Source organism: Carcharodon carcharias, chromosome 9 (assembly GCF_017639515.1).
Source record: "Carcharodon carcharias isolate sCarCar2 chromosome 9, sCarCar2.pri, whole genome shotgun sequence".
Taxonomy (NCBI): domain Eukaryota; kingdom Metazoa; phylum Chordata; class Chondrichthyes; order Lamniformes; family Lamnidae; genus Carcharodon; species Carcharodon carcharias.
Window position 1 is genome coordinate 160,582,353 of NC_054475.1, and position 24,726 is coordinate 160,607,078.

The 24,726-nt window shown below is 42.2% G+C and overlaps 1 protein-coding gene across 1 annotated transcript in view; it reads left to right on the forward strand.

Annotated features, from left to right (window-relative positions):
- The window catches only part of ids (iduronate 2-sulfatase), a 150,843-nt gene that overhangs the window by 61,934 nt on the left and 64,183 nt on the right, over positions 1 to 24,726 (forward strand). The gene's annotated exons all lie outside the window — the stretch shown is intronic.

Here is a 24,726-nt window from a genome sequence, read left to right on the forward strand (position 1 = left end):
TCCCAATATCCATCATATCTAAGAGCCCAAACATGTTTGCCATTTGACAGTGCATTTATCTACACAGTCAATGAATTCCCCCAGTTACTAATTGGCATAAAATTGCCTTGAGGAAATAATTGTATTTCTGGCAGGCTTGAATTGGTAGAATTGTGTGAAGTGAATGCCAGCAAACCCTTGCACTGGATTTCACACCCACACCTAGTTTAATCCCAGCATTTTTTTAAAAAAAGCACACACACACAGACACACACACACACACACACAATGTTACTTTAAATACTGAAGCAAAATACTGTAGAAGGAAATCAGAAATTAAAGAAATCAGAAAATGCTGGGAATACTAAGCAGGTCAGACAGCATCTGCGGAGAGAAACAGAGGGTGGAATTTTACAGCCCTGTCACCGCGGGATGGGGGCTGGAAAATGCAGCGATACGTTCAAAAGTCCACTGACTTAGGCAGGACGGGAAAATCCCGCCAGCGAGTGGGCCATAAGATTCCGCCCACGCTTAGCGTTTCAGGTCGATGGCCTTTCACCAGGTCTGAAGAAAGTTCTGGAGTATTGCTGAAACTGTACTATGAAGAAACAACTTCCTTCAGTTTTGACGAAGGGTCATCGGCCGGAAGCATTAGCTGTTTCTCTCCACAGATGCTGCCTGACCTCTGTCTTTCTGCCCCCTGCTCCTTAAAACCTCCTGTCTCTGTCCAAGCTTTTGGTTATCTGCCTTAGCGACTCCTTATGTGGTTCGGTATCAAATTTTGTTTATTAACATTCCTTTGAAGCATCTGGAGATGGTTTAGTTCATTAAGGGTGTGTATTGGCACTTCAGAGTGATGTTAGTGAAGGCTCTGGCATGCATGAACCACTGCTCATGCGCAGAGTGATCTCGGTGGCCAACTCTAATGTCAGTGGAAGCCATGTTTAAAAGTGGAAGTGGTGACGACACACACAGTGCTATATAAATGTAAGTTGCTGTAGTTGTTGAGGACACCCAAATGAACTTCCCTGTTCTTCTTTGCATAATGTTGTGGGACCCTAATACATGCACCACAAAGGGCAGATGGTGTCTTATATAAACTTTTTACAATTTATATAAATGACTTGGATGACAGGACCAAATGAATGGTGGCTAAATTTGCTGATGACACTAAAGATAGGTAGGAAAGTAAATTGTGAAGAGGACCTAAGGAGGCTACAAAGGGACATAGATAAGTTAAGTGATTGGGCAAAGATCTGGTAAATGGAGTACAAAGTGGGCAAATAAGAAATTGTCCAGTTTGGCAGGGGGAATAAAAATGAAGCTTATTATCTAAATGGTGAGAAAGTGCAGAGCTCTGAGGCTGAAAGGTCTGGGTATCCCAGTGCATGAATCATAAAGGTTAGTATACAGGTACAGCAAGTAATTAGGAAAACTAATAGAATGTTATCATTTATTGTGAGGGGAATTTGATTATAAAAGTAAGGAGCTTATGCTTTAGTTGTACAGGGTACTGGTAAGACCACATCTGGAATATTGTGTACAGTATTGGTCTCCTTATTTAAGGAAAGATGTAAATGCATTAGAAGAAGTTCAGAGAAGGTTTACTCGACTAATACTAGGAATGGGTGGGTTGTCTTATGAGGAAAGGCTGGACAGGTTAGGCTTGTATCCACTGGAATTTAGAAGAGTAAGAGGCAACTTGATTAAACCCTTTAAGATCCTGAGGGGTCTTGACAGGGTGGATGTGGAGAGGATGTTTCCTCTTGTGGGACAATCTAGAACTAGGGGGTCACTGTTTAAAAATAAGGGGTCGCTCATTTAAGACAAAGATGAGGAGAATTTTTTTTCTCTCAACGGGTCGTGAGTCAAAAAGTGGGTCAAAAAGGCAGAGGAAGCAGAGTCTTTGAATATTTTTAAAGCAGAGGTATATAAACTCTTGATTAACAAGGGGGTGAAAGGTTATCGGGGGTAGACAGGAACGTTGGGTTGAGATTACAATCAGATCAGCCATGATCTTATTGAATGGCGGAGCAGGCTTGAGAGGCCAAGTGGTCAACTCTTGCTTCTAATTCATATGTTCGTATGTCTCGGTTTAACGGTCCCTGGAGAAGGCATACCAACAGTGCAATGCTGTAAAGCACTGGAGTATCAGTCTGAATTAATTGCCTTTGACTCATACATTATAACAACAACTATTTGAATTTTTATAGCACCTTTAACGCACTAAATATCCCGTTGCGCTTCGCAGAAGCCAATGGAGGTGTAAAGGGAGGGGGGTGTGGACAAGCAGTCAGACTTATAGGAACGTAGGCATCATGGAGGGCTGTTGGCCTGGAAAATGTTGCTGGTAGGGTGGGACAAGGCCAAAGAGGGATTTGAACACAAGAGTGAGAACTTTAACATAGAGATATTTAGAGGTTGGACATACCACTATCTAATATAGGTCAAAGAACATGGAGATGATGGGTGAACAATGTGAGTTAGAGCTGAAGGGTGGAAGATGGGAAGGCAGCCTTGAAACAATTGCAATGGTTGATCAATAAACCCCTCCAGCAGGATGCCTGCAATCCATTAGATGGCTTGAAGATAGTGACACGCAGCTCTCATCCAAAACTAATTAGGGTCATGTTTCCCCATGTGTGATGGAAGGGTCATCCATAACAGTAATGAATAATGAATAACTTTAGGAAAGCCAGTTTCTCTGAAAGCTGATCCACTTCGAGCTTCATTTCCCAACTGATGTACTGAATCAGGTCAAACTGCATCCAAACCAACATTTGAAACTAGGCACGGCCGCTCAGGAAGGATATATTGGCCATGGAAGAGGTGCAGCACAGATTCACCACAATGGTCCTGGGGCTAGAAGAGTTAGATTATGACAAAGCCGTTCACTTGATTGATACCCCATCCAGCATGTTGACCATTCACTCCTTCCATCACCAACGGTCAGCGGTGTGGATCTACAAGATGCACTGCAGCAACTCGCCAAGGGGTGGATGGACAGAAATTATTTCCTCTGATGGGGGTAATCCAGAACAAGAGGACATAGATTTCGAATTTAAGTTCAGGTGCAAAGTCAGGAAGCACTTCTTTCACAGAAAGGGTAGCAAAAATCTGGAGCTTGCTCCCCTAAAATGTTGAACCTTGCTGGGGAATCAGTAGAAAATTTGAAAACTGAGATTGATGGATTTTTTTTGTTGGCAAGAGTCCTAAACGGTATGGAACTTGATACAGACGTGAGGTATGTAGATGGACTTTAAGATACAGATCAACCATTGTACAGCTGAATGGGGGAGCTCCTGCTCTATGTCCATTGGAAGCAGCTCTCTTGTCCCATTATGCCAACTTGTGATTTTCGTGGGATGGAATGGAATGGTGGTTCATTTTTGACGTCCTAGTTGCAAATTCTGCCATTCCCTGAAGGCATATTAAACACAATGGAGTTTGCCAGAATATTTCAGTTTATATCAAGTGTTGTTGTAGAAGGATTTAATTCAATCCTCAAGAAAAGGTTTGGGATTTTCCAAAATGGCATTTGATTGTCCAGCATTTCTATTCTGTGAATGATTACACCACACTTTTGTGAGTATTATTTTTTGTCACTGATTTCAACTATATTAATTCTGCCACTTTTGCATTATCAATAGTGGCATCTTGCTTATGCAAGGTGTTGATGAAGTGATGTGACAGCTTAATAATTTAATGAAACTTGTTATCTATAATTTAGTGTTGAATGAGTTACGAGTGACTATGTATGTGATCCTAATGAGTTTGTCCCACTGGTAAATCGGCACTGTTATTATAAAGCTTCTTCACATGGGGTAATCCGGTGTCAGCTGTGACTCAGTTGGCGGCACTCTTACCTCTGAGTTGAGAAGGTTGTTGATTCAAGACCTACTCAAGGATGTGAGCACATCAAATCAAAGCTGGCACTCCAATACAGTACTGAGGGGGTGCTGCACTGTGTTAAACTGAGCTCCCATCTGTCTCCTCAGGTGGATGTAAAAGATCCCACTGTCCCATTTTGAAGAAGAACAGGGAGTTATCTTTGGCATCCTGACCATTATTTATCTGTTAATCAATATCATAAAAATAGATTATCTGGTCAGTGTCACATTGCTGTTTTTGGGGTCTTGCTGTGTGCACATTCGCTGTCACATTTCCCACATTACAACAGTAACTACAATTCAAAATTACTTTGTAAAGCACTTTGGAATGTTCTGCTGTTATGAAAGGCACTATGGAAATGTAAGTCTTTCTTTTTTTCTTTCTCTGACCCAACATTGCACATCAGAAACACACCCTTTACTGTGCCAGTGTGGTATCTCCTTTTGCAATTTCCTAAAACAACCAAGCAACCATCTACGTCTAAATGGCATTGCCAATTGGTGCCAAATTGGCAGCAAATTAGGGTCAGTTACGTATTGTTGGGCTATGCCTTCTAGGAACTAGATTGAGAATGAACTTTCCAGTTCCCCAACAGTAATTAGTCTTAACGCAAGCACCAAAACAATAAAAAGCATTGAAAACATGTATCTTATTTTTCCGTATTAATTCCCTCCAAGTTCCAGAAAACTTGTAATAAAATAAAAATTTTAAAAATCGGACAGCGGTTTAAAAAAAATGTATACATAGACAGTGTTAGAGATTAGCTTTAAAAGCTCTTATTTTTATGTAACTCGAATGCCACATGTTTTGAGAATCTTAAGCTATTTTAATATTCTACAGTTCACAGCAAGGTCTGCAGCTATAGAACAGAGAAGCTACTCATTAAGCTAATGAAAGGAAGTCGTCCATCAAACATGTGTAAACATGAGGAATTATCAGCAGGAAGATGAATGTTTTCCTGTTAGTTGAGATGCAAGATGCCTACTAGACGGAGCTATGTTAACAATACATAACTGAATGAAATTAACTTTGTAAAGATAGGTTTAATTTTTTAAAAATATTGCATTGTTCATCATTACAACTAACTTGCATTGTTGGTATAAAATTTCGATCCCAGGGGTTGTTTATCTCCAATTTGGGTTTTCTCTCCATAAATTGTAATAAACAGAGAACCCTGTGACCCCACTGATCTCCGAACCGAAATTCCTGACAGGTCAAGCTGTGTGCTGAGAAGGGCATTTAGCAACATTTACCCCAAACCTGTCTTTATTCTTCAGGTGAACACTGCCAGCTCTTCCTATTTGTTGACCTAACAATATTCGCTGGACGTTAGGGATTGGTGGGAAATAGTCACAAAACTAGCCAGTTTAGCAGCAGAAGATTCTTTTGTTTCAGAACTGAGAGAACTTAATGACTATTATTAATCTATAGATAAGAGCTGAACTCATATCTCAAAGTGGCCCAGAGCTGCTTGTGGTTAAAGTTCAAACATCTGGGGGCGTGATTTTTGTCTTCACTGATTGTGTGGTAATCTGTGGGAGGGGGTTGTACATGCTTTACAGGATCCGTCTGATATTCATGCCACTGAAATCAATTAAATCTACGTAGGCAAAAAATCTACCACCCAGACTTTGCCCAGATTAATTTCAGATGGGATTTCAGTGCTGCATTGAGGGAGTGCTGCACTGCTGGTGATGCCATCTTCTAGATGAGACATTAAAATGAGGCTCTTTCTGCCATTTCAGATGGATTTAAAAGGTCTTAATAACACTTTTGGATAAGAGTGGGTGAGTTCTCCCTGGTGTCCTGATCAATATTTATCCCTTAATCAACATCAGCGAACAAAATGATGAATTGGTCATCTATCACATTGAGGGAGCTTGCCGAGGGGTTATTGGCTGCTGTGATTCCTACATTACAGCAGTGACTACACTTCAAAAAATGTACTTCATTGACTGTAAAGCACTTTGTGGTGTCCGGAGGTCATGAAAGATGCTACAGAAATGTAAGTTCTTTCCGTTCCTTTTCTTTTAGATCTCTGCTTGTGAGCGCACTATTATTATCATTGGCCTGCCTCTTAGACAATTGAGCCATTGCTCACTGTAGCTTGAATCATAAACACAGTGGCAGGGTTAAAAAAAATGACTCGTATTTGGCATTTTTAACTGGGTTTAAGGGGTGTGTTTGGCAGAGGTGAATGCAGATCCATTTCCCAAGTGAGCTTAGGTTTCTCTCAATGGTTTGGGGAGACATTTTTGATCCTAGCCCAAGATTTCCAGTTAACTGGTTACCAAGCTATGATGACAACGAACAAGTAATAAATCGCGCTGAAGGAAATGGAATCAGTGACTATTCTCTGGAGAACCTTCTTCATAAGAGCACGAAACTTAATTTTGACCTTTGCTCTGACCTTTCCCCTCAAACTTTCACCCCAACAATATCAAATAGAAGGATTCTCTAAATGTCATGATTTAACAAGAAATTTTGTAGTACTTACATGGACAGTATTTTAATTAACAATCAAAGATAATTTCAGTGTCTTCTTCCACAGATGCAAACAGTTACATAATTAATTTATTAAGACAGAATTGCCTGAGCAATATTTACTGCTTTATGTGCCACAGCGACACATCATTCAAACCTACGGCTGCCAGTTTTACTGTGCTGTGTAAGTGATCCTTATTAACGTGAAGGATGAATCAGCATTGGCTCAGCAAATGAGACCCAGCATTTCCCTATTGCCTGATTCTCACAGGGAGTGTAACTAGGGTTGCCAACTCCGGTCCAACAAATTCCTGGATCTTTCATCACGTTAGCTCCAATCATCCGGCCAAGCAATTTTTTTCCCCCCCCCATCTCCAATATTTTTAGAACTAAGAAACCCAAGTGTCCAAAGAAAATGATAAAGAAAAATACACCCAGCTGCTTTTAAAGGTTCTATTATTTTTCTCCCGTGTGCCGCTGGCAGCAGCGTCCAGAAGATTAACTTTTAATTCCCTGGAGACTCCAGGACAATCCTGGAGGGTTGGAAACCCTGGGCGGAATTTTAGGGCAGGAGGATTTTACTTTCCCACCGAAGTCAATGGAGTTTGGAATGGCTCACTGCATTTTAAGGCCCCATCCGCACCTTTTCCACAGCTGGCCCCTTCACTCAGAGGGTGTTTGCCTCTGAGCATGTTGGAACTATTCCTTATTGAACAACACGTTAGCCTCATTCTTTGATGCTTGCCAAAAACAGGAAAGTAAATTCAGCAACAGGCATTCATATATGGGTATTATATCACTAGGTATTCTACAGGTGTCATCACTAACACTGCCTATTTCCACTTTGGTAGCACCGTCCCGACCCCAACCCTGCCTCAGCTCATCAGCTGCTGAAACCATCATCCAGGCATTTGTCTTTTCTAGACTGTCAATAGTCAATATTCCAATACTGTCCTGGCTGGTTTCCAATCTTTCACTTACTGTACACTTGAGGGCATCCAAAACTCTGCTGTCTGTGTCCAAACTCATGCCAGATTCTTTCTGTTCACCCATTAACCCTGTGCTCTCTAATCTACACTGGCTTCTGGTTAAGCAATGTCTTCATTTTTAAATTCTATATTTGTTTTAGAATCTCTCCATGGCCTGGCCCCTCCCTATCTCTGTGACCTCCTCCAGCAATAAAACCCTCTGGGCTATCTGTGCTTCTCAAATTCTGACTTCGTGCAACTCCAACTTTAATTGCTCCACCATTGGTGGCCGTGCCTTGAGCTGTAAAGGCCCTGTGGTAATCTGAGGTCCAATACACCTTTAAGAGAATGTGAGCAGGTTGACCATGTGATTGCTTTACACAATTGCTGCGTAGCGCGGGCTACAATGTTAATCAGTAGTTTAGAATAGGGTCTGGTTTGAGAAGCACACACATGTTAGTGCTCTGTTACTTGTGTTAATAAACAGCATGTGCTTCATCTCACATTGGTCTCCCTGTCTGCAGTATATTGTTTACCAACTCACTCACCGGTAGATAGGCATGCAACTGTGTTCACAAGCAAAGTGACCCGACAGAAGGAACATAACAGGCCCTAAGCTCTGGAATTCACTCTGTAAACCGCTCTGCCACCTACCTCTCTTGCCTCTTTTGAGATGCTCCTTAAAACCTACACTTCTTTTTTTTGGCTATCTGCCCTATATCTCCTTATGCAATTCGGTGTCAAACTTTGGAACGCTTTACAACATTGAAGGCACTGTATAAATGCGCAGTGCAGGATGTCCCGAAGCACTTTACAGCCAATGAAGTACATTTTGATGTGTGGTTACTGTTGTAATGTAGGAAAAGCGACAGCCAATTTGTGAGCAACAAGTTCCCAGGAATCCTTGTCATTAAATATTCCTTTCCTCTTGTTTTAAGTAGATGTTATTTCTGACCATAGTTTGGGCCCTTGCACAACTTGCATCCAAGTTTTGATCTTGGCAGTTGTACTCAAGCTTTCCAGAGTAGTGAATTTCCTGCTCTCAGTCAGTGCTTCAAGGGGATGAAAGGAATCCTGGGGGCATAAAGGCTCCTCTCCGTGAAATTTGAACACTGGTCTGAGTGGAACAGCTAAGCAGTGACACTGATGTCATCTAGTGGGATGTTCAGGGCTTTGAGGCTCCCTGACCAAGGAGTTTGCTGGAAAGAAAACAGGGCCCTTTTTTTTGTTAAAGTAGGGTAGGGAAAACTCCAGTTATCACGTTTGGGTATTGAAATTGAACACCAGCTTCCTTTTCATCTTTTGGCTGGAGTGTTTTCCTTTTTAAAAAAAATAAATTGGCTTTCTTTGGCTCTGTACTATGAGAAGGAAAATGGTGAATAAAATCATGCTGTGAAGGGATATCATAGAATTATAGAATCTTACAGTGCCATAGGCCGCTTGGCCTGTCACACAACTCGTCAGCTCTTTGAAAGGGCTTTCAGGTTTAATCCCATGCACCGGCTCTTTCATGTATGCCAAATTAATTTCATTTAAGTTAAATTTGGTTGAAATTAATCCTCATTTTTTTTTGCTGCTAAATGAGTTTATGAAATTACCATTTATGATCTGAGTGGCCATTGATTTCCTAGCTGTATAAATTTGCCTCGCTCGTATTTATCTCTCCTGTCAATGTGGTCTCCACAGTTAAACTGGAGTGTTTAGCTATAACAACAGTCTGTTCTTTCTTGATATGAAAAGAAGAGACATTACATCAAGAGGATGTTTAAAGATCAGCGTTATCTTTTAGTTAACAGTTCTCCTGTTCTAAATTGAGGCTGTGGAATTCTGTTTCGCATCGGAACTCTGGAACCACCAGGAAAATTGGCCGAGGCCTAGTTGCAGTAAGAGAATCCTCAAAGCCTTGTGAAGGACTGAACTCCTTTCCCCACTGTCCTCCGTCCCTCACAAGGCAAATGACAGTGAGGGGAGGGAGCGAGACAGCGGGATCTCAACTGAGACTCATCTGCCCACACCCACAGCCTGGCGGAAATGAGGCTGAAGGTGGGGGTGGGGGAGGTGGTTGCAGCTAAAATGGAGCAGGGACCTTAGCCATTCTTATTCAGGCCAATTTTAAACTGCAGGGGCAGGATCGTCTGGTCGGGCGAGAGGGGGCGGGGCCCGCTCGCCGACGCGTAAAATTACGCTGGGTGATGTCGGTTGGGTGGTCAGTGGGTGGGCAGCCAAGTCGGCTGTGCACCTGCCAACTTGTCGACGGCCTATTGAGGCCATTAAAAAAATAATTGAGGTCACTAACAGACCTGCGCGTCCAGCCTTAATGTTGGCGAGCAGGCCGGGAGCCTAGGCGGGTGTTTGAAAAAGCATCAAACCTCATCCACGGGCGGCGTGAGGTTTCACGAGGGATTTAAAAATCTAAGAATATTTCAAAACGAAAGTTACGGACATATCCCAACTCATGTGACAGTGTGACACGACAGCCTTTTTTTTTTCTCAGCTTTATTTAAAGTTTAACATCTGAGCCAATCTCCCTGAGGCAGCATTTTGCTGCTTCTGGGAGGTCTGTGCGCTCTTTCGTGTGCACGCACAGAAGAGCGCACTCCCAGCTGAGGGAATCCACTCCCGGCTGAGGGAATTCCAACCACCCCCCCCACCTCCCCCCCCCCCCCCCCCCCCCCCCCCACCACCCCCACCGGCCAAACCCGCACAGGGAGCGCATAGCGCTTCCTGGCGGACATCACGCTGGGCGGGCCTTATTTGGCTTGCCCACGTAAAATGGTGGTGTGCCCCCGACTGGGGGCACCAATCAGGAGTCTGCCTGACCGTGCCCGCTCCCGCACATCCCCCCCAACAGGGGGAAAATGTTGCCCCGGGTTGAACTTCTCATCTGGAAGATGGCGTCCAGCACTGCAGCACTCCCCCAATACAGCACTGAAATCCCAACCTGAAATGTAATCGGGAAAAGTTTGGGTGGTAGATATTTGTCCACATAGGTTTCATCAACTTCAGTGGAATGAGTATCAGACCGATTCTAGAATTAATGTACAAACCCCTCCGACAGATTAAAAAACACAGCCAGTTAAGACAAAAATCACTCCCCACATGTTTGAACTTTAACAAGAAGATGTTCCATTTGGGCCACACTGGGCAATGAGCTCAGCTCTTATCCGGAAACTCCAATTTCCACTCCCACCCACCGTCCGGGCAGTGATCCCGGCTTGGTTTGGGCAAGACACTTATTGTGGCACAAAGTTAAGAAGAGACGGGAGAGGCCATTTGACCCATCTAGCTTATCATTCCTTAGAAAGCCCACAACCGCACGGTCCTACTGCCTCTCCTTGATTGGTTCCGCAAGGTTTGGCCACTAACACTCCAGAAAATCATTTCAGGTTCTGATTGCCCTTTGGGGTCGTGTTTCAACTTTGAAGTCCAATGTAAATCTGGTGTCGTGAATTGGCCATCATTATAGAAACCACTCCCATTTCTGGAATATGGAAACAAAATCTGGGAGCTGAACCCGCACCAAGCCTGGAAATGTAAGTTTGTTGCTCGCCCTGCTCTGCTCCAAACCAATCCTGCCCCAAGTTTAAGTCAAGGCCTGGGCTTTCCGAAATGAGAACGTGCTCCTGTAGCTTATTCATAACTTGATATTACTGGTCAGTATGCCAATTGCAAGGAAGTCCGCCAGTCTCCCAAAGCCCAAATATAGGTGCCAGTTATGACTCAGCATTCTCATCTCTGGGTCAGGAGTTTGTGTGTTTGACTTCAGTCTGTGAGACTTGAGCACAGAACCTATACTGACACTCAGGTCAGTACTCAGGGTGCGCTGCAGTATCAAGAATGATGTCTTCCACCATGAGACATTGAACTGAGACCCCAACTGCCCTCTCATGCGGGTGTAAAAGGTCGCACTGTTTTGAAGATGAGGAGGGGAGTTATCCTCAGTGCCCTGGCCAATACTTACCTTCAATCAACGAAGGAACAGATGATCTTGTCATTTTTGACATTGGTGTTTGTAAGATCTTGCTGTGTGCCAACTGGCTGCCATATTTCCTGCATTACAAAAGTGACTGAAGTACTTAATTAGCGATAAAGCACTTTGGAACATCCTGAGGTTATGAAAGGTGCTATCTTAATGCAAGGTTGTTCTATTCTTAATGTGGAGCCTTTAACAAGCTGAGTGAGGGAATGGAAGCAGTTCCTATAATGAAGGCCATTTCGCAATGCCCGGTCTAACATTGGACATCAAGGTTGAAACACTACCCCAAAGGGCAATCAGAACCTGAAATGATTTCCTGAAACGTTAGTGGCAAAATCTTGTGGAACCATTCAAGAGGCAGTAATATCCATGTGCTTATCGCGGAATTGTGGGCTTTCTATGGAATGATAAGCTAGATGGGCCAAATGGCCTTTCTCATCTCTTCTTAACTTTGTGCCCTAACTATCCATATTATTGGTGTAGAATCCAGCCCCACACTCAATATTGGTAGAGTGGCCAGCTGGTGGAGTGCGCAGTCTGCCTATAGCACCAACAGGAGGAGGTTTAATCCAATTTGAGGGCCAGTACTCATGAACTTAGGGCCAACAGGCTGAGGGTGGAAAACACTCTGGGTAAGAGACCTGGAAATCTCCCCCACTGGAGTGAACTAGAGATAGATTAAAAATCCAGGCCAATATGAACTGCCTATTCTGTTTGCTGCATACTCTACATAATGAGTTCACAAAGAAAGTTAGCTTAGTTTTGAGCATTTTATAATGATTACAACACAGCATTTACTTAAAGAAATAGTTGATCAGGCTGCTCGAGCACAAATATAAGAAACCCCAACTCTGTATAGGTTATACAGCTAATCTAAACAAGTGGGATTCCCTACCTACCGTTGATACTGATGGAATCACAAATAATATTTTAGAGAATCAGAATTTTGCAGCAGACATAAGAAGTTATTTAGTCAGTTGTATCTGTGTCACATCTGAACATTGTTTCCTTTTCCAAATACTTGTTCACGTCTCTGTTAAAAGTTATTCTGGATTGAGTTTCCGCCATTGTTTCTGGTGGGGCATTCCACGCTCTAATGATCTTCTGCATAAAATAGTCCCTTTCTCCTTTTCTTCCTTGCTTTCTGGTGTCGGTGTCTGAGAGGCCGGGCAGCTGCCAAAGGTCAAAGGCCAGACTTTCTTTCGTGACTTGCTCCCGCTGGTCAGGGAATGAAGCCCTCGGGTGGCTGCAGGGCACATTTCCTGGTGCTGATTGAATGAGTGGCCCTGTCAACGGAGGGATCTGGGAAGTGCTGTACACCAGCAAGCAAAAATATGCTCTTCCTCTTCTTCTGTCTGTAAGCAGACCAAAGCTACAGCATCGCAAAGACAGGTGGCAGGTCAGAAGATTGGAAAGAATATAAAGAACAGCAAAGAATGACAAAAAGATTAATAAGGAGGGAAATATTAGAATACAAGAGAAAGCTAGCTAGTAAGTAAAGATGGATAATACGAGTTTCTATAGATACTTAAATAAGAAATGAGTTAACAAAGTGAGTGTTAGTCTTATATAAAGTGCATCTGGGGAACTGATAATGGAAAGTAGGGAGATGGTGGATGAATTAAACAGGTATTTTGCTTCGGTCTTCACTATAGAGGACACAAGTAACATCCCGGAAATAGCTGTAAATCAGGAAATGGAAGGGAGGGAGGGAAGAACTCAGGAAAATTACAATCACCAGGGAAGTGGCATTGAGCACATTGTTAGGGCTGTGGGCCAACAAATCCCCAGGTCTGGATGGACTTCACCCTAAGGTCTTGAAAGAAGTGACTATTGAGATAGGTGAAGCATTGGTTTTAAATTTCTAAAATTCCCTTGATTCAGGAAAAGTTCCATTAGATTAGAAAATAGCAAATGTAAGTACTTTATTCAAAAAGGGAGGGAGACAGAAAGCAGAAAACTACTGGCCAGTTAGCCTAACATCTGTCAGAGGGGAAATATTAAAAGCTATCATTAAAGATGTTATAGCAGGGCACTTCAAAAAATTCAAGGCAATCAGGCAGAGTCAACATGGTTTTGTAAAAGGGAAATCATGTTTAACAAATTTATCAGCATTCCTTGAAGGAGTAACAGGCACTGTGGATAAAGGGGAACGTACTGTACTTAGATTTCCAGAAGGCATTTGATAAAGTGTGACATCAAAGGTTATTGTGGAAAATGAAAGCTCCTGGTCTAGGAGGTAACATATTGGCATCGATAGAAGATTGGCTAGCTAACAGGAAGCAGAGAGTTAGCATAAATGGTCTTTTTCTGGTTGGCAGGATGTGACAAGTGGTGTGCCACAGGGCCTCAACTTTTTGCAATGTTTATAAATGACTTGGATGAAGGGACCGAGTGAATGATTGTTAAATTTTCTGACAATACAAAAATAGGTAGGAAAGTAAATTGTGAAGAGGACATAAGGATACAAAGGGACATAGATAGATTAAGTGAGTGAGTAAATATCTGGTAAATGGTGTATGATGTGGGCAAATGTGAAATTGTTCATTTTGGCAGGAAGAATAAACAAGAAGCTTATTATCTAAATGGTGAGAGATTGCAGAGCTCTGAGATTCAAACGGCTCTTGGTGTCCTAGTGTAGAATCACAACAGGTGAGTGAGCAGGTACAGCAAGTAATTAGAAAAGCTAATAGAATGTTATCATTTATTGTGAGGGGAGTTAATGACAAAAGAAGGGAGGTTATGCTTCAGTTGTATAGGGCATTATTCAGACCACACCTAGAATACTGTATACAGTATTACCTGGAAAAACTCAGCAGGTCTGGCAGCATCGGCGGAGAAGAAAAGAGTTGACATTTCGAGTCCTCATGACCCTTCGACAGAACTTGAGTTCGAGTCCAAGAAAGAGTTGAAAGATAAGCTGGTTTAAGGTGTGTGGGGGCGGGGGGAGGGGGGAGGGGGGGTGGGGTGCGGTGAGAGGGAGAGAGAGAGAGAGAGAGAGAGAGAACTTTCTCTCTCTCTCTCTCTCTCTCTCTCTCTCTCCGCTCCACCACCCCCCACCCCCACACACCTTAAACCAGCTTATCTTTCAACTCTTTCTTGGACTCGAACTCAAGTTCTGTCGAAGGGTCATGAGGACTCGAAATGTTAACTCTTTTCTTCTCCGCCGATGCTGCCAGACCTGCTGAGTTTTTCCAGGTAATTCTGTTTTTGTTCTGGATTTCCAGCATCCGCAGTTTTTTTGTTTTTATACTGTATACAGTACTGGCCTCCTTAGTTAAGGAAGGATATAAATGCATTAGTAGCAATTCAGGGAAGGTTTACCAGGCTAATACCAGGAATGGTTAAGTTGTCTTGTGATGAAAGGTTGGACACATTAGGCTTACATCCACTGGGATTTAGAAGAGTAAGATGCGACTTAACTGACACCTTTAAGATCCTAAGGGGTCTGTACAGGGTAGATGTGGAGAGGGTGTTTCCTCTTGTGGGAGAATCTAGAACTCGGGGTTACTGTTTAAAAATAAGTGGTCGCTCGTTTAAGACAGAGATGAGGAGAAATTCTTTCTCTCAGAAGGTTGTGAGTCTTTAAAACTCTTCCTCAAAAGGCAGTGGAAGCAGTCCTTGAATATTTTTCAGGCAAAGCCAGATAGGTTCTTGATTAATAAGAGGGTGAAAGGTTATCGGGGGTGGGCAGAAATGTGGGGTTGGGGTTACAATCAGATCAGCCATGATCTTATTGTATGGCGGAGCAGACTTGAGGGGCTGAGTGGCCTACTCCTGCTCCTAATTCGCATGTTCATAACCTCCACCACGGGTAGGACTAGGAGGAGCATTCCAAATCCATCTCAGCTGCAACAGGGATTGAACCTCATGCTGTTGGCACCAATCTGATTCACAGCAGCTGTTGAGCTAACTGGGTGAATTGGCCCCCCAAGGAGTGTGGGTTTTTGTGGCAACATATGCTTTTACATGCATGCTGTAGCCTGGTGCCTTCTTTCCATCAAATGGCTCACCAGGGATTTCTCCCACTCTTACTGCCTGCCATTGGCGTGTGTGAGAAGGATTTATAAGTTGATACTCATCCTGTTTGGCTGCATTACAAACAGACCTTCCTTGCCCATCAAGCACTGGAGTGGGATTTGAACCTGGAGCTTCTGGCTCAGATGCAGAGACGCTACCCACTGCACCAGAAGACCTCCTAACCATTACAAGGGCTTTAAAATAACAAACGGCTCACTTTCCTGCTTAGCGTTGGGACGAAGGTGAGAGTGATGCCCAGAAATGGAGGCATAAGGAAGGAGCCACCACAGTAAGGCCTGAGGTCCAAAGGACATTGGGCAACAGGAAGCAGACCAGGGAGTCAGGTATTGATGAAAAAGGACAGGAGGCAGTTAAGAACAGGTGGGTGAGGCAAGAGCAGACCAGGTATCAGCTTGATGGTGGTGAATCTTAGTTTAAACATTTTTCATAAAAATGTTTTAACTAACCTTCAAAGGCTTGAAACAACACCCACCAGTATGGAGTTTTCAAGCCTTCAAGTTTCAAAAGTAACAACATTCTTACCGTAAGTACAATTAATGAGATAAAGGAAAAAAATACCATAAAAGTGAGTCACAACTGTGTCTGTGCCAGAAAAAGCATGATAGAAAATTGTTATAGAAACTAAACCTTGCACTACAAGAAGTACAAACAGACTTATTTTTATCTAAATAGATGAGATTATGTGATTCAAAATGTCATGTTTGGACCCAGTTCAATAGAGTCTGTAGCATAAACTTTATTACTTTAATTGATGGCCATTCATTCTAGCAGACAATTGTCGCTACTGCATTTAGTTTGATGTTCACCATGCACTGTCATCCAAAACTCTGTTGTCTCAATCCTAACTCGCACCAAGTCCCATTCACCCTTCACACTTGTGTTTGCTGATCTACATTGGCTCTTGGTCCATCAGCATCAGAAAATTGAAATTTTCATCCTCATATTTAGATCCATTCAAGGCCTCACCCCTCCCTATCTCCATTACCTCCTCAAACTCTACAACCATCCAAGAAGGTCACGTCCTCCAATTGCAACCTCCTGTGCAACCCACCACTACCCTCCCATTTTCCCCACCAGTGTGGCTACACTTCCAGCTCCCTAGACTCCATAGTGTGCATTCCCTCTCTAAATCCTTCTGCATCTATATCTCCCCTCTCATCCTATAAGAGCCTTTGTAAATACTCTTTTGGTAAACCCTCCTAATGTTTTGTTCTTTGGCTTGATGTTCATTTATTTCATAACACCACTGTGAAACATCTTGGGATTACTTCCTACCTTAAAAACACTAACTAAATGCAAGTTCTTATCTTTGGCTTCAGTGGAAATAAAAATGAATAGACGAAACTGTAACATGGGTTGTTGACCCACTGTCGACCATTGTGCACTGCTGCACAAAGTCAAAAACTCCCCCACGCTGAGTGGAACAACATGAGTTAAACGACAATGTTACAAATTTATTATCAACAAACCGTGAAATGTAAACCTAGCCCAGCTGCACACCATTACCTCCATTTACTCCCACCAACATAGCAAGCCAAATCCTGTTCCAATCTGCACAGTGTTCCCTGGACAACACTCATAACCACAAATGAGCAGGATAAACAATATCACAAACAAAATATTTAATGGCAAAAAAACCCTCTTATAATATGGTATCAATTCACTATTACCACTCTTAAATCTGCATTCTTATTACATTAGCCACCAGCCACATGTAGGAATCCAGATGAGGTTAATTGTATTGGTGGTTAATTATTTAAAAATGAATAAAATACATCATTGGACCCGAGGAATCAAACCCACAGTGGTAGAATGTTTTCATGCAGATTTTTAACCTTTCTATTCATTTGTTAGAAGAATGGTAAGATGAAAAGCAGAGTGCTCAATTACTTTACACCGGTGTTTACTTCTTTTTGGCTGTCAACTAAAATTGTGTGTAACACTGGTAAAAGTAAAGGCTGCCATTACCATGGAAACACCAGCAACATTGTATGGAGAGCAAGGGCTGTCATTGTAGCCAGCTTGACCAATCAGAATTCATGGTGCGACTTTCCTTATTTAATCACACCTGAACTTCACCTGATCACAGACTTCTCTGGTACGCTCTTTTCCAGCCTCCAATGGCTCTATTCTTGTTTAACAGCAATTCCTCTCTTAACATCATCCAGTGTTGATGAAAGGTCATTGACCTGAAATGTTAGCTCTGTTTCTCTCTCCACAGATGCTGCCAGACCTACTGAGCTTTTCCAGCATTTTCTGTTTTCAATTCTACTGTTTAACATATAATAGAACAGGTTACATAGACTAGGCTTGTACTCCCTTGAATGTATAAAATTAAGGGGTGATCTAATTGAAGCATTTATGATTAAAGGATTTGAGAGGATAGACAATAGAGAAACTATTTCCTCTGGTAGGGGAGTCCAGAGCAAAGGGGCAGAAACTTAAAATTAGAGAAAGCCATTTTAGGATAAATGTCAGAAAGAACCTCTTCAAATAAAGGGCAGTGGTATTGTTAACCCAACAACCTGCTGAGGCTGGGAGTTGAGTTAAGATTTATAGATTTTTGTTAGGCAAGGTTATTAAGGGTTATGGAGCCAAGGTGGGTAGATGGAGTTCAAGTACAGTTCAGGTACATGATCTAATTGCAGGAATAGGCTCGAGAGGTTGAATGGTCTACTCCTGTTCCTATGTTCCTACAAGAGCAGGTTGTGGTTATTGGAGGTCAATCATCTCAGCTCCAGGACATCACTGCAGGAGTTCCTCAGGGTAGTGTCCTCCGCCCAGTCATCTTCAGCTGTTTCATCAATGACCTTCTTTCCATCATAAGTCAGGAGTGGGAATGTTCGTTGATGATTGCACAATGTTCAGCACCGTTCACGACTCCTCAGAGACTGAAGTGGCCCATATCCAAATGCAGCAAAATCTGGACAATATCCAGGCTTAGGCTGATAAGTAGCGATTTGCTTTTGCACCACACAAGTCCCAGTCAATGACCATCTCCAACAAGAAAGAGTCTAACCATCTGCCCTTGACGTTCAATGGCATCAGCATCACTCATCACAGTATAACCCAGTGCTCTCTGGTGTTCTACCCTTTACGCAAATGCCCATTTAAAACCACTATTTCCTGCATAAATGGCTAAAAGGCAGTCAGGAAATCCACTAGAATTAAAAGTAAGCGCTGCCTCAGCAGATAAGTGCATGTTTCTGATCCAGCAGCAAAGAATGTTTCGGTGAATAGAGCACATGAATAAATCAGCTGCTAGGATAAAAACTCTGACTGGTAGAGTTCACGTACAAACACTGAATATGTTTGTACTGTACCACTGAATGGATCATTTCCATAGCATTATCTGAAAGTAGCAGTTAACTTCCCGGTTACAAGCTTGGCTACAGAGGAAACTAACCCAGCGGCATTTGCCAACACTTTCCAGACTAATTAAGGAAGCTAGCAAGCAGGACACAGGATTCCGTGACTAGTTCAGGAAAAAAAAACAGAAGCCTGTAGAAGGGGTAGCTTTGGAGAAGAGAGAAACTTTGCTCACAGTGATACTCTAGGCTGCTAAAATTTGTAATAGCTTAGCTCTCAGACTTCTGCAGACCCTGAGCTGTCCCTGAACTGTACCAAAAGTACAACTAGTTGTAACACAATAAATTCAGCAAATCACAAGTACAGTCCACTTGGCTGCACTCTGCCAAATTGCAAAATTGATTACCATGTAGTCATGTAACTAGTGCCAGGCATTGTTAATGTCTTATCAATTGCATTGTTACGGTTTGTTAATGTCATTTCAATCACATTGTTAAGGTTTGTTAATGTCAATTACATTGTTAAGGTTAGGAGAAACAGGTGATGGGTATTAATTGTCTTTTAAGCACATATAAATAGGGGATAGCTGGGACACTAGGCATGTGGGAGGAGAGCTGTGAGACTGAACAAGTCAATAAACTCTGTCAGCAAAGAAAATCTCTGTGTCCTGGTTTTGGCTTCACCAACTGGCTTGGATCCTATTAACAGGCACCATCCAAGTCATTATTGTATCTCACAAAGCCATGAGCTCTACCATATAGAAGGACATGGGCAGCAAATGCATTGGTATATCAATACCTTCATGTTTCTCTTCAAGTCACACAATGTGCTAACTTGTACATATTGCAGTTCCCTCATTGTCATTGGGTCAAAATCCTGGAACTCCCAGCCTAACAGCATTGTTAGTTCCATTCCTTCACCACACAGACTGCAACAATTCAAGAAGAAAGCCCACAAGCAACTTCTCAAGGGCAACTAGGGTTAAGCAATAAATGCCAGCATAGCCAATGATATCCATATACTGAGAATTACTTTTTTTAAATAAATGCCAGCTACTTGAGCTCTTGCAAGTCTCTTTGTCTCCATTTTTGACATAGGAAGTTGGAATAGAGAGTTTGAGGGTGCAATTTCTGACTTATTTGGATAACCTGTCCTTTCATGTTTTATTTTGCTGATGCTAGGTCACTTTTATATTTTAGTTTTGTTGCTTCTTCCTCTTTTTTATACAGGACTATAACCTTCTGCAAAGGATTCCACTATGCCTTGCAGTAATGAATAATTGCTATATATTAAAGAATGATTTATTAATGTGTGACTTGGTTGCTATGTTATCTAAAACGTGTTTAATGACGTTATATAAAATATTGAACTAATTTTGGTTTTAAAATTCGGCAGAACCACAATGATAGTGGACAGTAAACAATTTGGATGAACTTTTTGCAGCCCCTTCCTGCGTCTTCAAGGAAGGGGGGGTCTATACTTTTGCCCGGCATGGGAATGGGCTTCTATCCTGGCTGACCTTCTGGCCTCAGGGTAGCCAGGCCATAATGTGGCTGCAGTTCACCTAGCAGGTCCTTGAGAATTGCCACAGAGCCGGTATCTAGGTAGCCACTTGCAAAAAAAAAATCCTTATTTTCCAAAATGAATATTGTGTCAGCCAATGAGTTGTAGGCTGGGCAGGATTTATCAGAAGCATAGAAAGTGCAAGAGAAACATTTTTAAAATTCTGGGCACTGCTGGCTAGGCCAGCATTTACTGCCCATCACTAATTGCCCTTGACAAGGTGGTGGTGAGCTGCCTATTTGAACCGCTGCAGTCCATGGAGCGTAGGCACATCCACAGTGCTGTTAGGGAGGGATTTCCAGGATTCAGACCCAGCAACAACGAATGGTGATATACTTCCAAGTCAGGATGGTGAATGGCTTGGAGGGGAATTTCCAGGTGATGGTGTTCCCATTGGCCTTGCCCTTCTTTATGGCAGTGGTTGTGGGTTTGGAAAGTGCTGTCTAAGGAGGCTTAGCGAGTTCCTGTAATGCATCTTGTAGATGGTACACACTGTTGCCACTGTGCATCAGTGGTGGGGGAGTGAATGTTTGTGGAAGAGGTGTCAATCAAGCGGGCTGCTTTGTCCTGGATGGTGTCAAGCCACATGGGTGTTGTTGGAGCTGCACTCATTCATGCAAGCAAAGAGTATTCCATCACCCTCCTGACTTGTGCCTTGTAGATTGTGGACAGGTTTTGGGGAGTCAGGAGGTGAGTTACTCGCCACAGGATTCCTAGCCTCTGACCTGTTCTTGTAGCCACAGTAATTATATGGCTAGCCCAGTTCAGTTTCTGGTCAATGGTAACTCCCAGGATGTAGATAGTTGTGAGTAGAGGTCACTATTACACAAGGGAAAATCTGAAAAAAAACATTCTAAATGTGAAAAAGTGACGTCAGAGGAATGGTGGAGCCGATCGAACCACAGCTAAGCGATAAATGTAATTTAGAAGCAATCAGGCTTATAATTTATTATATCATTATTTTTTGTGTTTAATTAATCCATCAGATCTAGGGAGATAAAATTAAAGTTAATTAATTAGAGCATACTCAGATTAAAGAGTTTTGTATCTTCATTAAATTATAAACTAACATATGTGAATCAATATATAAATAAGAGTTCAGTAAAATCTAAAACAAAGGAATTGATAAATAAAAACAAGGAGTGGAGCAGACTGAAGGAGCATGAACTGAAGCAGTTTGAAAAGGAGACCCTGATTTTAATATAATTTTGATCAAATAAAGTACAACAAGGCCACAGAAAAACGGGTGGTGTGCCTCAGCTGCAGCATGTGGAAATGTGTGGAAGGCATCACAACCCCAGATCTGCCGTGAATGTACATGGCTTGAGGAACTTCAAGCTAAGCTGCCAAGCTGGGAAGTTGGTGCTGACACTGTGGGGGATCAGGGAAGCGGACAGTTACCTGGATACTTTGATCCAGGATGCATTTACAACCATCACGTTAGTTAGCGATGCAGATCTTGTTAGCGGTCAGGATACAGAGTGACCAACACCTGGCCAAGCACTTACAGGACACTTTGGCATGGGGGTGAACCTAAAAGAGCAGGTTTAGGGTGGGGGAGGGTGGGGGGGTGGGGGGAGGGGTGGTGGGTGGGCAATTGCTGCTAGAGTTGTAATAGCGTCAGGGTAAGAGGGTTGGGGGTGCGGTTGTGCTGCTGGAGTTCTTCAAATTGCCGGAGTCTGAGAGGCTAACGTTGAAATTAAGACACAGGCTTCACAGATAATAATCTCTGTATTGTTACATGAGCCACATGCAAATTGGTGCAGGGACAAACAGGTTAAAAGGTTAATAAAAGCAAAATACTGCAGATGCTGGAGATCTGAAATAAAAACAGCAAGTGCCGGAAAAAATCAGCAGGTCTGGCAGCATCTGTGGGGAGAGAAAATGCGTTCATTGTTCAAGTCTAATATGACTCTTACAAACATATGAAATATGAGCAGAAGTAGGCCATTCGGCCCCTCGGGCCTGTTCTGCCATTCAATAAGATTATGTCTGATCTGTTTTGTGTTTCGAATTTCACATTCCCATCTACCCCCAATAACCTTTGAGTCGCTTCCCTAACAAGAATCTATCTACCTCTGCCTTAAAAATATTCAATGACCCCCTCGACCAGCTTCGGAGGCAGAGAGTTCCAAAGTCACACAACCCTCTGAGGGAAAAAAAATTCTCCTCATCTCTGTTGTAAAGGTACACCTCCTAAGTTTAAAATAGTGCCCCCTAGTTCTGGAATCACCCACAAGAAGAATCATCCTTGCCACATCCACCTTGCCAACACTGTTAGGATCTTATAGACTTCAATCAAGTCACCTCTCACTCTTCTAAACTCCAGCCCAGTCTACAAGCCCAGATTGTTTAACCTTTCCTCATAAGACAACTTGCTCATTCCAGGTATTAATCTAATAAACCTGCTCTGAACCACTTCCAAAGCATTTACATCCTTCCTTAAATAAGGAAGCCAAAACTGTACACAATAATCAAAATATGGTTTCACCAATGCCCTGTATAACTGAAGCATAACAACCTTATTTTTATGTTCAATTCCTCTCATAATAAAGGATAGCTTTCCATTAGCCTTTTTAATTACTTGCTGAACCTGCATACTAACTTTCTGTGACTCGTGCACTGGAACACCTAGATCCCACTACATCTCATAACTCTGGAGCCATTCTCCGTTTAAGTAGTACTCTGCTTTTTTATTCTTCCTGCCAAAGTGAACAACTTCACATTTTTCTACATTATACTCAATCTGCCAGATCTTTGCCCACTCACTCAACTTATCCAAATCTGTCTGCAACCTCCTTATGTCCTCTTCACAACATTCTTTCCTACTTACCTTTGTGTCATCTGAAAATTTAGGTACCATGCCTTCACTCCCCACATCTGTTGAGTTGAATAGCTACAGTGGTAGATAGAGCTTTGAACTAATGGTGTTGGGGGGGCCATCAGGGCTCAAGATTCAGGAAAGGGTAAATTCAAAAGAAGTGAGAGAAATGTCAAGGGTATAGATCAGAGCAGCAATTTGGCTAAAATGAAGCAGTGTGGGTCAGGGAGGGACAAAGAGCTTAACAAAGGAAATATGACATTAGATAGAAAGACAACATCAAGGAAAAATAGAAAAAGAGTTAAAGTTAAAGGCACCATATCTGAATGTGTGAAGCATTCACTACAATTAGATGAATTAATAGCACAGATAGCAATTAATGGGTTTGATCTAATAGCCATTTCAGAGACATGGCTGCAAAATGACCAAGGTTGGAAAGTAAATATTCCAAGATGCTAAATTTTTAGAAGGGATAAGAAAAATAGAAAGGGAGCAGGAAGAGATATTAAATGAATACTTTGTACCTGTCCTCATGGTAGAAGACAGGGAAATATTCTGCATTGTGAGAAATTGGGAAGGTATATATAAGTAAAGAAAGAGTAGGAGGTCTTGAGTTGCAGTGGATAGTGCCCCTGCCTCTGAGCCAGAAGCTTTGGGCTTCAGTCCTGCTCCAGGACCTGATGGCCAAAGAAGGTGCATTCATAACATGGCCAAAAAAGTTGAGTATCAACCTGCAAATCCTTCTGGCATATGCCAATGTCAGGTGGTAAGAGTGGGAGAGATTCCTGTTCAGCCATATGACAGAATGAAAAGTGGAGATGTCACCATTATTATCCATAGCTCTGGAATACAACATTCATCTGTATGCGTGCTGCCAAGCAACTTGGGCTTCCTGAGTGAACTGTGATAGACTGAAGAAATAGTACTAGGGAAATGAATGTGATGAAAAATAGTCAAATGCCCTGGATCAAGAGGCCTACATCCCTAAAAAAGGTAGCTACAGAGATAGTAAATTGATCTTCAAGAGTTCCCCAGATTCTAGTTTCTACAAGTTATTGGGAGCTCTTTTTTAACTTTAAATTGTTTCTCTTTTTTTAAATTTATTTGCAGATGTTTCACACTTGCATTCCATGAAATGAAGCTATGATTTTCTGTTTGAGTTGCCATGTCATTTTCCAACACTTTGTACCACCAGAAACAAAGTCACATTTGTTAGCAAAGTTCAAAGAGTTAATTCCCGAAAGCTGTTCTATTCATTTATAGCATTAAAGGTTTTGTGAAATGGTCTAATTAATTGCCAAGGAGAAATTATCATATGTGACTTCAAAAGAAAAATGACATATTAACTGTTAAACGGTGAGTATTTTTGTTTGGCATATAACATCGTTAAAATAGTTTTACACCCATGGTGGGGGGAGTGAAATATTTTCTCGTTGAACTAGCTGTGATGAAATTGTAAAGTCATTGATAAAGAATCAGAATCACAGAATTGTTACAGCACAGAAGGAGGCCACTTGGCACGCCATCATGTCTGCCCCAGCTCTCTGAATGAGCAATGCATCTAGAGCCATTTCCCTGCCTTCTCCCTATGCCCCTGCATATTTTTCTTTTTCATGAGCTATCCAGTAAATCTCACTCCCCTTAGGCCCTTTAGGCCTTCAAATATTTCCATTTTCAATTTTATTTTTGAATGT